The sequence below is a fragment of the Bos taurus genome, chromosome X (assembly GCF_002263795.3).
Source record: "Bos taurus isolate L1 Dominette 01449 registration number 42190680 breed Hereford chromosome X, ARS-UCD2.0, whole genome shotgun sequence".
NCBI classification, from domain to species: domain Eukaryota; kingdom Metazoa; phylum Chordata; class Mammalia; order Artiodactyla; family Bovidae; genus Bos; species Bos taurus.
In genome coordinates, this window is record NC_037357.1 from 71,915,102 (window position 1) to 71,927,338 (window position 12,237).

The 12,237-nt window shown below is 39.3% G+C and overlaps 1 non-coding gene across 1 annotated transcript; it reads right to left on the minus strand.

Moving 5' to 3' along the window:
* Positions 1-7,371: 7,371 nt before the first annotated feature.
* LOC112445295 (U6 spliceosomal RNA) lies at positions 7,372-7,478 on the minus strand. Its single transcript, XR_003033652.1, has one exon. It is a non-coding gene; the product is annotated as a U6 spliceosomal RNA (small nuclear RNA).
* Positions 7,479-12,237: the final 4,759 nt, after the last annotated feature.

Below are 12,237 nucleotides of genomic sequence, written 5' to 3' on the forward strand. Positions count from 1 at the left end.
GAATCAGGCATATTTTGCTCTGCTGCTTATTAGCTATGTGATCTTTGACTTATGACTGAAACTCTCTGAGCTTCAGTTTTCTCATCTGTATGAATTATCAATTTTTACTTTTAGGTAGTAGAATCATGGCAGTGGACAAAACCTCATACTGAAAAATAAAATCATATTAGTACCCAGATAGATAAAACATATAAATGAAACTGTGCTATATATAAAGGAGGTATATTTTATGGTGGTAGGAGTGAAGGGAGGAAGTCCCATTACCCCTGCCTCTACCCCCAAGTCACTTCCCCAAGACAGAGAGAAACATGACTTGAAAACCACTGGGCTAGCTATATAGGATCATTGAAATGCTGCTTAGGAGTAATCTATGATTACACATGTGTGAAAGTATTTTGTAAACTACAGGGACCATCACAAATGAGAGCTACAGTTGTTATGATCATGTTCTACTTTATCTTATCCCTGATGTGGTAAAGCAAATGCAAGCAGTATAAGACAGAACACTAGATGGCAGCAGTAGAAAGACTGAAAAGCAGGGAAAAAAAGGACAACATACCCCTGTCCACTCCTCTTCTTCACTTTCATAACAAAACAATATTCATCAGGCTAATTTTTAAGTTTTAAAAGTTTCATATTTGAACAACTCTAAAATAATAATCTATCTCCATTTCATAATCAGAAGGAACAAATTAAAGTAGAAACTAAAAGACAGAACAATAATCGCTTAAATAAACAGTTGCCAAGATTCGGCTGCTTTTTAGTTGTGATAAAAACTGGATAAGGCCTATAGCACCATACTTTAATATACTTCACACCCCAGGATGATGTTAATTGAACTCTGTAGCCAAATGAAGAGCATCAGTGGACTAATATTAATATATATCACCTAATACCAAGAAAATTAGAGATTCCAAGGGAACATTTCATGCAAAGATGAGCACAACAAAGGACAGAAATGGCATAGGCCAAACAGAGGCCAAAGATATTAAGAAGAGGTGGCAAGAATACACAGAAGAACTGTACAAAAAAGATCTTAATGACCCAGATGACCACAATGGTGTGATCACTCACCTAGAGCCAGACATCCTGGAATGTGAAATTAAGTGGGCCTTAGGAAGCATCACTACAAACAAAGCTAGTGGAGTTGATGGAGTTAATGGAATTCCAGTTGAGCTATTTCAAATCCTAAAAGTTGATGCTGTGAAAGTGCTGCACTTATTATGCCAGCAAATCTGGAAAACTCAGCAGTGGCCACAGGACTGTAAAAGGTCAGTTTTCATTCCAATCCCAAAGAAAGGCAATGCAAAGAATGCTCAAACTGCCGCACAATTGCACTCATCTCACACCCTAGCAAAGTAAAGCTCAAAATTCTCCAAGCCAGGCTTCAACAGTACATGAAATATGAACTTCCAGATGTTCAAGCTGGATTTAGAAAAAGGAGAAGAACCAGAGATCAAATTGCCAACATCCATTATATCATAGAAAAAAGCAAGAGAGTTCCAGAAAAATATCTACTTTTGCTTTATTAACTACACCAAAGCCTTTGACTGTGTGGATCACAGCAAACTGTGGAAAATTCTCAAAGAGATGGGAATACTAGACCTCCTGACCTGCCTCCTGAGAAATCTGTATGCAGGTCAAGAAGCAACAGTTAAAAGTAGACATGGAACAACAGATTGGTTTCAAATCAGGAAAGGAATATGTCAAGGCTGTATATTGTCACCCTGCTTATTTAACTTATATGCAGAGTACCTCATGTGGAATGCCAGGCTGGATGAAGCACAAGCTGAAATCAAGATTGCTGGGAGAAATATCAATAACCTCAGATAAACAGATGACACAAACTTTATGGCAGAGAGCAAAGAAGAACTAAAGAGCATCTTGATGAAAGTGAAAGAGGAGAGTGAAAAAGTTGGCTTAAAATTCAACATTTAGAAAACTAAGATCATGGCATCTGGTCCCATCACTTCATGGCAAATAGATGGGGAAACAGTGGCCGACTTTATTTTTGGGGGGCTCCAAAATCACTGTAGGTGGTGACTGCAGTCATGAAATTAAAACACACTTGCTCCTTGGAAGGAAAGCTATGACCAAACTAGACAGCATATAAAAAGCAGAGACATTACTTAGCCAACAAAGGTCCATCTAGTCAAAGCTATGGTTTTTCCATCAGTCATGTATAGAGAAAGCTGAGTGCCGAAGTATTGATGCTTTTGAACTGTGGTGCTGGAGAAGACTCTTGAGAGTCCCTTGGACTGCAAGGAGATCCAACCAGTCCATCCTAGAAAAAATCAGTCCAGAATATTCATTCGAAGGACTGATGCTGAACCGAAACTCCAATACTTTGACCACCTGATGCAAAGAACTGACTCATTTGAAAAGACCCTGATGCTGGGAAAGATTGAGGGCAGGAGGAAAAGAGGACGACAGAGGATGAGATTGTTAGATGGCATCACCGACTCGATGGACATGAATTTGAACAAACTCTGGGAGTTGTTGATGGATAGAGAGGCCTGTCATGCTGCAGGCCATGGGGTCGCAAAGAGTCGGACACAACTGAGCTACTGAACTGAACTGAACTGAATACTGCCTTTTCAATGTTTCTTCTGCTGCCATCTAGTGCTATGTCTATACTGTCTGCATTAGCTTTTTAATATTAACTAGTATGGTCCCATCACTTCATGGGAAATAGATGGGGAAACAGTGGAAACAGTGTCAGACTTTATTTTTCTGGGCTCCAAAATCACTGCAGATAGTGATTGCAGCCATGAAATTAAAAGACGCTTACTCCTTAGAAGGAAAGTTATGACCAACCTAGATAGCATACTCAAAAGCAGAGACATTACTTTGCCAACAAAGTTCATCTAGTCAAGGCTATGGTTTTTCCTGTGGTCATGTATGGATGTGAGAGTTGGACTGTGAAGAAGGCTGAGCGCCAAAGAATTGATGCTTTTGAACTGTGGTGTTGGAGAAGACTCTTGAGAGTCCCTTGGACTGCAAGGAGATCCAACCAGTCCATTCTAAAGGAGATCAGCCCTGGGATTTCTTTGGCAGGAATGATGCTAAAGCTGAAACTCCAGTACTTTGGCCACCTCATACGAAGAGTTGACTCATTGGAAAAGACTCTGATGCTGGGAAGGATTGAGGGTAGGAGGAGAAGGGGACGACAGAGGATAAGATGGCTGGATGGCATCACTGACTCAATGGACGTGAGTCTGGGTGAACTCTGGGAGTTGGTGATGGACAGGGAGGCCTGGTGTGATGCGATTCATGGGGTTGCAAAGAGTCAGACAGGACTGAGTGACTGATCTGATCTGAGTATCCCTTTCTATCCCTAAATGCCATTGCAAGAAAGGATCTGGGTATTCTAACCTCTCTGTCCAATGATCTTTTCACTTTAGATAGGAAGTATGTTGATAATTGAACAGAGTTTTGAACTGCTTGCATAGTCCTTCCCCCCCCCCCCCCGCCACGCCCTGCACCATTTCTCAGTACAGTTTGTAATAATATGCTATAAATAAACCTAAGGCTGCAGATTAGCTTTACTCTGCTTTCTTCCTAAAAACATTTGTTGAATGTCTATGTTTAGTATGTTTGGGTGCAAAGACATATACCATCTTCAAGGAGCTCACACTCTCATGAAGAAGATAGAAGATTTGTAGAGTGCAGTAAGATATACACTACTAAAGTGCAGGGTTTTTTAAAATTAATTTTTTTATTGAAGGAAAATTGCTTTACAGAATCTTGTTGTTTTCTGTCAAACCTCAACATGAATCCATATGTAAAATAGATAGCCCATGGGAATTTGCTGTATGGCTCTGGAAACTCAAACAGGGGCTCTGTATCAACCTAGAGGGGTGGGATGGGGAGGGTGATGGGAGGGAGATTCAAAAGGGAGAGGATATGACCCTTCCCCTTAGCACTGCTTTTACAGTGTTCCACAGGTTTTGGGTTGTGGTGTGTTCATTTTCATTCGTTTCTATGCATATTTTGATTTCTTTTTTGATTTCTCCTGTGATTTGTTGGTTATTCAGCAGCATTGTTGTTCAGCCTCCATATGTTGGGATTTTTAATAGTTTTTCTCCTGTAATTGAGATCTAATCTTACTGCATTGTGGTCAGAAAAGATGCTTGGAATGCTTTCAATTTTTTTTGAATTTACCACGGCTAGATTTATGGCCCAGGATGTGATCTATCCTGGAGAAGGTTCCGTGTACGCTTGAGAAAAAGGTGAAATTCATTGTTTTGGGGTGAAATGTCCTATAGATATCAATTAGGTCTAACTAGTCTATTGTATCATTTTTTTTTCTAATTTTATTTTATTTTTAAACTTTACATAATTGTATTAGTTTTGCCAAATATCAAAATGAATCCGCCACAGGTATACATGTGTTCCCCATCCCGAACCCTCCTCCCTCCTCCCTCCCCATACCATCCCTCTGGGCCGTCCCAGTGCACCAGCCCCAAGCATCCAGCATCGTGCATTGAACCTGGACTGGCAACTCGTTTCCTACATGATATTTTACATGTTTCAGTGCCACTCTCCCAAATCTTCCCACCCCCTCCCTCTCCCACAGAGTCCATAAGACTGTTCTATACATCAGTGTCTCTTTTGCTGTCTCGTACACCGGGTTATTGTTATCATCTTTCTAAATTCCATATATATGCATTAGTATACTGTATTTATGTTTTTCCTTCTGGCTTACTTCACTCTGTATAATAGGCTCCAGTTTCATCCACCTCATTAGAACTGATTCAAATGTATTCTTTTTAATATTGTATCATTTAAAGTTTGTGTTTCCTTGTTAATTTTCTGTTTAGTTGATCTATCCATAGGTGTGAGTGGGGTATTGAAATCTCCCACTATTATTGTGTTATTGTTAATTTCCCCTATCATACTTGTTAGCATTTGTCTTACATATTGCGGTGCTCCTATGTTGGGTGCATATATATTTATAATTTTTATATCTTCTTCTTGGATTGATGCTTTGATCATTATGTAGTGTCCTTATTTGTCTCTTTTCACAGCCTTTGTTTTAAAGTCTATTTTATCTGATATGAGTATTGCTACTCCTGCTTTCTTTTGGTCTCTATTTGTGTGGAATATCTTTTTCCAGCCCTTCACTTTCAGTCTGCATGTGTCCCTTGTTTTGAGGTGGGTCTCTTGTAGACAACATATATAGGGGTCTTATTTTTTGTATCCATTCAGCCAGGTTTTGTCTTTTGGTTGGGGCATTCAACCCATTTACATTTAAGGTAATTATTGACAAGTATGATCCCATTGCCATTTACTTTATTGTTTTGGGCTCAAGTTTATACACCCTTTTTGTGTTTCCTGTCTAGAGAAGATCCTTTAGCATTTGTTGGAGAGCTGGTTTGGTGGTGCTGAATTCTCTCAGCTTTTGCTTGTCTGTAAAGCTTTTGATTTGTCCTTCATATTTGAATGAGATTCTTGCTGGGTACAGTAATCTGGGCTGTAGGTTATTTTCTTTCATCACTTAAAGTATGTCCTGCCATTCTTTCCTGGCCTGAAGAGTTTCTATTGAAAGATCATCTGTTATCCTTATGGGGATCCCTTTGTGTGTTATTTGTTGTTTTTCCCCTGCTGCTTTTAATATTTGTTCTTTGTGTTTTATCTTTGTTAATTTGATTAATATGTGTCTTGAGGTGTTTTGCCTTGGGTTTATCCTGTTTGGGGCTCTCTGGGTGTCTTGGACTTGGGTGATAATTTCCCTCCCCATTTTAGGGAAGTTTTCATCTATTATCTCCTCAAGTATTTTCTCATGGTCTTTCTTTTTGTCTTCTTCTTCTGGGACTACTATGATTCGAATCTTGGGGCATTTAACATTGTTCCAGAGGTCTCTGAGATTGCCCTCATTTCTTTTAATTCGTTTTTCTTTTTTCCTCTCTGGTTCATTTATTTCTACCATTCTACCTCACTAATCCTATCTTCTGCCTCTGTTTTTCTACTGTTGGTTCCCTCCAGAGTGTTTTTTATCTCATTTATTGCATTATTCATTATATATTGACTCTTTTTTATTTCTTCTAGGTCCTTGTTAAACCTTTCTTGCATCTTCTCAATCCTTGTCTGCAGGCTATTTATCTGTGATTCGATTTTGTTTTCAAGATTTTGGATCATTTTCAGTATCATTATTAGGAATTCTTTATCAGGTAGAGTCCCTGTCTCTTCCTGTTTTGCTTGGTTTGGTGGGTATTTATCCTGTTCCTTTACCTGCTGGTTATTCTTCTGTCTCTTCATCTTGTTTATATTGCTGTGTTTGGGGTAGCCTTTCTGTATTCTGGCAGTTTATGGAGTTCTCTTTATTGTGGAATTTCCTCGCTGTGGGTGGGGTTGTACAGGTGGCTTGTCAAGGTTTCCTGCTTAGGGAAGCTTGTGTAGGTGTTCTGGTGGGTGGGGCTGGACTTCTCTCTGGAGTGTAATGAAGTGTCCAGTAATGAGTTATGAGATGTCAGTGGGTTTGGAGTGACTTTGGGCAGCCTGTATATTGAAGCTTAGGGCTATGTTCCTGTGTTGCTGGAGAATTTGCATGGTATGTCTTGCTCTGGAACTTGTTGGCTCTTGGGTGGTGCTTGGTTTCAGTGTAGGTATGGAGGCATTTGATGAGCTCTTGTCAATTAATGTTCCCTGGAGTCAGGAGTTCTCTGGTGTTCTCAGGATTTGGACTTAAGCTTCCTGCTTCTGGTTTTCAGTCTTATTTTTACAGTAGTCTCAAGACTTCTCCATCTACACAGCACTGTTGATAAAACATCTAGGTTAAGGATGAAAAGTTCCTCCACAGTGAGGGACACCCAGAGAGGTTCACAGAGTTACACAGAGAAGAGAAGAGGGAGGAGGGTGATAGAGGTGACCAGGATGAGATGAGGTGGAATCAAAAGAGGAGAGAGCAAGCTAGCCAGTAATCACTTCCTTATGTGCGCTCCACAGTCTGGACTGCTCAGAGATGTTCACGGAATTATACAGAGAAGAGAAGAGGGAAGAAGGAGACAGAGGTGGCCGGGAAGATAAAGGGGGGAATAAAAAGGAGAGAGACAGATCCAGCCAGTAATCAGTTCCCTATGTGTTCTCCACCATCTGGAACATACAAAGAGATTTCCCAGAGTTGGGCAGAGAAGAGAAGGGGGAGGGAGGAGATAGAGACGACTTGGTGGAGACAAAGGAGAGTCCAAAGGGGAAGAGAGCAGTCAAGCCAGTAATCTCGCTCTCAAGTAAAAATGGGTACTGAAGATTGGGTTCCTAAAGGTACAAAATCGATAACAAATACCAAAAAGCAAATATTAAAAATCTAGAGTAAAAGTTGGATTTTCAAAAATACAATAGTAAAGAAAAAGAGAAAAAAAAGTCACACAAAAAAATATGGAACCCTTCATGAATTTGCGTGTCATCCTTGCTCAGGGTCCATGCTAATCTTCTCTGTATCATTCCAATTTTAGTATATGTGCTGCCAAAGCAAGCACTATCATAACATTTTAAATCAACTATCTCTCTCTCTATATATATATCCGTTGCCCAGTTTGTAGTTGACTGTTTTTATTGTTATTCTTGAGGTTAGGATTTCTTTTTATCTTCTATATACAGTGCCCTTATCAGAGACATAATTTGCAAAAAATTTTCCCCAATCTGTGAGCTGTGTTTTAATATTGTTCATGGTATCATTTGGAGCCTACACTTTTAAAAATTTTGATGCAGTACAATTTATTTATTTTTTCTTTTGTTACTTGTGATTTTGGTATCATATCTGTCACCATTATCCAAGCCAAGGTCATGAAAATTCACACCTGGGTTTTCTTCCAAGAATTTACTAGTTTTAGTTCTCCCTTTAGTTCTTTGTCCTATTTTGAGTTTGTTTTTGGTGTGAGGTAGGTCTTGTTTATAGTGAATAAAAGAAATTTATTCTTTTGCATGTGGATATCCAGTTGCCTTAGCACAAATTTTTGAAACATACAAAAAAAAAAAAAAAAAAGTTCCTTCTCCATTCAATTGCCTTAGCACCCTTGTTGAAAATCAACTGACTATAAATGTTAAAGTTTATTTCTAGATTCTGAGTTCAATATAATTGATCTATATGTTTACCTTTATGCCAATACTACAATTTTCTTCTTCTTCTTCTTTTTTTTTTTTTGATCACTGTTTCTTTGTAGTGAGTTTTAAACTTTGGAAATGTGAGTCTTCTAACTTTCTCCTTTATTTTCAGGAGCATTTTTATTATTCTGAGTACACTGAACCACTGTATAAATTTGAGAACTAGTTTTGCAATTAAGAAGACCCTGGATAGTTTTATGGGAATTGTGAAGAACCTATAATGAATTTAAGGATGTTGATGTTTTTCATCAACATCGACAGTGCACAAGCACGGGTGGCTGCAACGGCACACAAGTGCGGCCGAGAGGAGCTACCCCACATCCGAGGTCAGGGGCAGAAGCCAGGAGGACCCCATGCCTGAGGGGCGGCGACCAAGAGGAGCTACCCCACATCCGAGGTCAGGGGCGGTGGCTGGGAGGAGCAACCCCACATCCAAAGAGTGGTGGCTACACAGGCACAGGAGGACCTAGAGGAGCTACTCCACGTTCAAGGTCAGGAGGGGCAGCAGTGAGGAGATACCCCTCGTCCAAGGTAAGGAGAAGTGGCTGTGCTTTGCTGGAGCAGCCATGAAGAGATACCCCACGTCCAAGGTAAGAGAAACCCAAGTAAGATGGTAGGTGTTGTAAGAGGGCATCAGAGGGCAAACACACTGAAAGCAAAGTCACAGAAAACTAGTCAATCTAATCACACTAGGACCACAGCCTTGTCTAACTCAATGAAACTAAGCCATGCCCTGTGGGGCCACCCAAGACGGGTGGGTCATGGTGGAGAAGTCTGACAGAATGTGGTCCACTGGAGAAGGGAATGGCAAACCACTTCAGTATTCTTGCCTTGAGAACCCCATGAACAGTATGAAAAGGCAAAATGATAGGATACTGAAAGAGGAACTCCTCAGGTCAGTAGGTGCCCAATATGTTACTGGAGATCAGTGGAGAAATAACTCCAGAAAGAATGAAGGGATTGAGCCAAAGCAAAAACAATACCCAGTTGTGGATGTGACTGGTGATAGAAGCAAGGTCCGATGCTATAAAGAGCAATATTGCATAGGAACCTGGAATGTCAGGTCCATGAATCAAGGCAAATCGGAAGTGGTCAAACAGGAGATGGTGAGAATGAACGTTGACATTCTAGGAATCAGCAAACTAAAATGGACTGGAATGGGTGAATTTAACTCAGATGACCATTATATCTACTACTGTGGGCAGGAATCCCACATTTTCAGTGTACAGTTTTGTGATATTAAGTAAATGTAGGTGTTGTGCAACCCCCAAATCATTATTTTTATTATTTTCTAGTTTACTTATTTATTATCATTTTAAAAACTTTTATTATTAGAGTATAATTGCTTTACAATGATGTGTTAAGTTTCTGCTGTATAACAAAATGAATAAACTATATGTATACATATATCCCCTACCTCTTGAGCCTCCCTGACACCCTCCATCCTACCCCTCTATGTCATCAGAGAGCACAGAGCTGAGCTCCCTGTGCTATATGGCAGCTTCCCACTAGCTGTCAATTTTACATATGTTGGTGTATGGGCATCCGAGGTGGCGCTAAGTTAAAGAACCCAACCACCAATGCAGGAGACATAAGAGAAGTGGGTTTGATCCCTGGGTCAGGAAGTTCCCTTGGAGGAGGGCATGGAAACCCACTCCAGTATTCTTGCCTTTAGAATCCTATGGACATAGGAGCCTGGAGGGCTAAATTCCATGGGGCCCTCAAAGAGTTGGACATGACTGAAGCAACTTAGCATGGAGTGTGTGTGTGTGTGTGTGTGTGTGTGTGTGTGTGTGTATATATATACATATATATATACATATATATATACATATATATATACATATATATATACATATATATATATATCAATGTACTCTATCAATTTGTCCTACACTCTCTTCCTTGCTGTGTCAGAAGTCCCATTGTCCACATCTGCATCTCTATTCCTGCCCTGAAATAGGTTCATGTAGAATCCTTCTTCTAGATTCCATATACATATGTTACTATACAATATTTGTTTTTCTCTTTCTGATTTCACTCTGTATGACAGACTCTGGGTTCATCCACATCACTATATATGATCCAATTTCATTCCTACTTTGGCTGAGTAATATTCCACACCAAATCTTCTTTATTCATTCATCTGTTGATGGACATTTAGGTTGCTTCCATGTTCTAGCTATTGTAAATAGTGCTGCAATGAACATTCGGGTACATGTGCCTTTTCAAACTATGGTTTTCTCAGGGTATATGCCCTGTAGTGGGATTGCTGGGTCATATGGTAGTTCTATTTCTATTTACACCAGACACAAAAATAAACTCAAAATGGATTAAAGACCTAAATGCAAGGCCAGACACTGTAAAACCCTTAGAGGAAAACATAGACAAAATATTCTTTGACATAAATCACAAAGTATTTGACACACCTCCTAGAGTAATGAAAATAAAAATAAACCAATGGGAACTAATTAAACTGAAACTAGCTTAATTAATTTAATAAACTAGTTAAATTTCTTTGCACAGCAAAGAAAATCATAAACAATATGAAAAGGCAATCCTCAGAAAATATTTGCAAGCAATGCAACAGACAAAGGATTAACCTACAAAATGTACAAGCAGCTCACATAGCTCAGTATCAGCAAACAACCCAACCAAAAACTGCGCAGAAGACCCACATAGACATTTGTCCAAAGATATACAGATGGGCCAACAAATACATGAAAAGATGCTGAATATTACTAATTAGAGAAATCCAAATAAAAACTACAATGAGGTATCACCTCACATGAGTCAGAATGGCCATTATCAAAAAATCTACAAACAATAAATGCTAAAGAGGATGTGAAGAAAAGGAAACACTTTTCAATGCTGGTAGAAATGTAAACTGATACAACTGCTATGGAGAGCAGTATGGGGATTTCTCCATTCTATTTGTTTAAAGACTTTGTGAGAAGTTAAGTTATTTTTAAACTTTTTTTTTTATTAGAATTTACCACTGAAGCAAAGCATCTGGGCCAGTGCTTTACTTTGTGGGTAGGTTTTATATTTCTAATACAGTGTCTAGCTGTTATGAAAAAAGTGGGTAGAAAGTGAAAGTGTTAGTTGTTCAATTGTGTCTGACTCTTTGCAACACCATGGAATGTAGCCTGCCAGACTCCTCTGTCCACGAGATTCTCCAGACAAGAATACTGAAATGGGTAACCATTCTCTTCTCCAGGGGACCTTCCCAACCCAGGAATCAAACCCAGGTCTCCAGGATTTCAGGCAGATTCTTTGCCATCTGAGTCACCAGGGAAGCTCCCTTGGCCATAATAGATTCATTTATATGTTCTATGTGTCCTTGTAGATATTTATCCACATTATCTAAGTTATCTAATTTGTTGGCATACAATTGTTCATAGCATTCTCTTTTAATTCTTATTTTTCTAAGTTTGGTACTAATGTCCCCTCTTTCATTCCTGCTTTTAGTAATTAATGTAATTTCTCATTTTGTTCTTTGTCAGTCTAGAAAGAGATTTTCCAGTTTTGTTGTTCCTCTTAAGATCATTTTCATCCTGTTGATTTTCTCTATTTTATTAACTTATTCTCTAATCTTTATTAGGCTTCCCTGGTGGCTCAAACAGTAAAGAATCTGCCTGCCATGCAGGAGATGCAGATTCAATCCCTTGGAGGGGAAGATCTCCTGGAGAAGGGAATGGCCACCTACTCCAGTATTCTTGCTTGGAGAATTCCATGGAGAGAGAAGCCTGTTAGAACTAAACATGGAACAATGAACTGGTTCAAAATTGGGAAAGGAGTACATTAAGGCTGTATATTGTCACTTTGCTTATTTGACTTATATGCAGAGTACATCATGTGAAATGCTGGACTGGAAGAAGCACAAGCCGGAATCAAGATCGTGGGGAGAAATAGCAATAACCTCAGATATGCAGATAACACTGCCCTTGTGGCAGAAAGTGAAGAGAAATTAAAAATCCTATTGATGAAAGTGAAAGAGAAAAGTGAAACGGCTGGCTTAAAACTCAACATTCATGTATCACTGATCCTGTTCAATTGTCTCAGTGTTCACACTGTCTGCATTATTTACTGAAGAGTAGGCAAGGCATGAGCTAAGAGGATGGAAGGAGAATT